Genomic DNA, 3207 nt, shown 5'->3' on the forward strand with positions numbered 1-3207 from the left:
TAGTGCAGTTCATCCAGGATGGCACATCAATGCGAGCTGTGGCAAAAAGGTTTGCTGTGTCTGTCAGCGTAGTGTCCAGAGCATGGAGGCGCTACCAGGAGACAGGCCAGTACATCAGGAGACGTGGAGGAGGCCGTAGGAGGGCAACAACCCAGCAGCAGGACCGCTACCTCCGCCTTTGTGCAAGGAGGTGCACTGCCAGAGCCCTGCAAAATGACCTCCAGCAGGCCACAAATGTGCATGTGTCAGCATATGGTCTCACAAGGGGTCTGAGGATCTCATCTCGGTACCTATTGGCAGTCAGGCTACCCAGGGCGCCAGTGGCGAATTTGCCAATCTTGGTGTTCTCTGGCAAATGCCAAACGTCCTGCACGGTGTTAGGCTGTAAGCACAACCCCCACCTGTGGACGTCGGGCCCTCATACCACCCTCATGGAGTCTGTTTCTGACCGTTTGAGCAGACACATGCACATTTGTGGCCTGCTGGAGGTCATTTTGCAGGGCGCTGGCAGTGCACCTCCTTGCACAAAGGCGGAGGTAGCGGTCCTGCTGCTGGGTTGTTGCCCTCCTACGGCCTCCTCCACGTCTCCTTATGTACTGGCCTGTCTCCTGGTAGCGCCTCCATGCTCTGGACACTACGCTGACAGACACAGCAAACCTTTTTGCCACAGCTCGCATTGATGTGCCATCCTGGATGAACTGCACTACCTGAGCCACTTGTGTGGGTTGTAGACTCCGTCTCATGCTACCACTAGAGTGAGAGCACCACCAGCATTCAAAAGTGACCAAAACATCAGCCAGGAAGCATAGGAACTGAGAAGTGGTCTGTGATCACCACCTGCAGAATCACTCCTTTTTTGGGGGTGTCTTGCTAATTGCCTATAATTTCCACCTTTTGTCTATCCCATTTGCACAACAGCATGTGAAATTTATTGTCAATCAGTGTTGCTTCCTAAGTGGACAGTTTGATTTCACAGAAGTGTGATTGACTTGGAGTTACATTGTGTTGTTTAAGTGTTCCCTTTATTTTTTTGAGCAGTGTATGTCTTTTAGCCAATCAATGTGTGAATGATCTTGTAATACCACAGGCATGGTTTCAATGGGAATTGGTTATTTTCATCCAAACACCCACATTTTTCCATTGCTTTCCTGGTGCTTTTGATAAGCTACAATGGGGAACAGAGCCAGGGATTTCATACATATTTCTCTTAGTATCTCCAGCTGCTATGAAGTCTTCTCCTCTGTATATCCCACTCATGTATCTCAACTTTCTCTTTTTGGTTTAACCATCTCTATGGGTATTCAGGGTATTTTTCAAATGAGGGAACAGCAGCAGTACAATGTAGATGTTCAGAAACTTCCCAGGTAGCATGCAATGGTGAAGAGAGGGCTAAATCTCTCAGCTGTCCCTCCACATGTTGATCATTCAAATGCCAAGAATATTAACAGTTAATTCGGCACAGGAGATTCCATTTTCTCTTGATCCCAATGACAGTCCTTCTTCAGTACATGCAACAGATATCTGATGTGTAAAATGAATTTCTCTTCCTGATAAATGTATTGGCCAGGCAGATGAATATAGGAATCTGTGTTTCCATTTACCCTCACCCTACATCACTTCTAGGGGAAAGGTCAAACATTCTTCAGAGGGAATTCCAGATCCTACAACTGTGCACATTGTTTTCTTTGAGGGGAGAACAGGTAGGGCAGACCGCGGCCCCAGTGTCCACCAAATATGGAATTTTATGGTTATTCACTAAAATGTCAATCAGGGGGTTTTGGGTTGGCAAGGTAGTCCATTTTAGCATTTGACAGGTTTCTTCTGGTTCTTCATCATTGTTTTCATTAGTTTCTTCTTCTGTTTCCACCTCATCCTATGTTTGATATCCCTTACGACCTCGTCCTCTTCAAAATGGGTAGTCAAGATGTACGGCAACAGATGGGAGAGATCAGTATTTTTGTTTATTCATCCTTCAGGACTATCTCTTGAGTAATGCCCTAAATTTCCCACAGTTGCATGACACAAGGCGGGACCCAGATGCAGACACAGGAGGCAGATGGTTGGAGTCTTACAACGTTTAATAATCCAAAAGGAGTAGGCAAGAGAATAGTCGTGGACAGGAAAAAGGTCAAAACCAGATCAGAGTTCAGGAGGTACAGAGTAGCAGAAAGGCTCGTGGTCAAGGCAGGCAGAATGGTCAGGCAGGTGGGTACAGAGTCCAGAACAGGCAAGGGTCAAAACCGGGAGGACTAGAAAAAAGAGAATAGCAAAGGCAGGAGTATGGGAAAAACGCTGGTTGACCTGGAACATACAAGACGAACTGTCACAGAGAGACAGGAAACACAGAGAAAATACACTGGGGAAAACAAGCTACACCTGGAGGGGGTTGAGACAATAACGAGGACAGGTGAAACAGATCAGGGTGTGACAGTACACCCCCCCCCCTCTAGGGATGCCACCTGGCATCCTACCTGGGTGCATACCTGGTTGACTGGGGTGTCGGCGGTGGAAGTCGGTGATGAGGGCTGGATCCAGGATGTCTCTAGCGGGAACCCAGCACCTCTCCTCCGGGCCGTAACCCTCCCAGTCAACCAGGTACTGGAAACCCCTGCCCCGTGGTCGAACACCCAGGAGACGTTTTACCGTGTAGGCCGGATGGCCATCAATGACACGGGGAGGGGGGTGGGCCTGGGGACAGAAGACAAAGAACAGTGAGACACAGGCTTAATCTTAGACACATGGAAGGTAGGGTGAATACGGTGGGTACGGGGTAACACAAGATGGACAGCAGTGGAACTCAGGACTCTGGAGATGGCAAAAGGACCAATGAAACGAGGGGACAGTTTGCGGGACTACCCGAAGGGGCAGGTCCCATGTGGACAGTCATACCCTCTGCCCAATACGGTAGCGGGGAGCTGGGGTCCGGCGACGGTCCGCTTGTCGACGATACCTGGAGTTGGTCTTGAGAATAGCCGCCCTGGCTCTTCTCTAGGTACGTCGACAATGGCGGACAAACATCTGGGCCGAGGATACGCTGACCTCCTGCTCTTGTTCAGGGAAGAGTGGAGGCTGATTAGCCCATGGAGCACTCGAAAGGGGAGAGTTCCGTGGCAGAACTGGGAAGAGTGTTCCAGGCATACTTCACCCAGACCAGTTGACGGCTCCAGGTACTGGGGTTGGTTGAGAGCAGGCACCTTAAGGTAGTCT

The sequence above is a fragment of the Salvelinus namaycush genome, chromosome 6 (genome assembly GCF_016432855.1).
Source record: "Salvelinus namaycush isolate Seneca chromosome 6, SaNama_1.0, whole genome shotgun sequence".
In the NCBI taxonomy this organism is placed as follows: domain Eukaryota; kingdom Metazoa; phylum Chordata; class Actinopteri; order Salmoniformes; family Salmonidae; genus Salvelinus; species Salvelinus namaycush.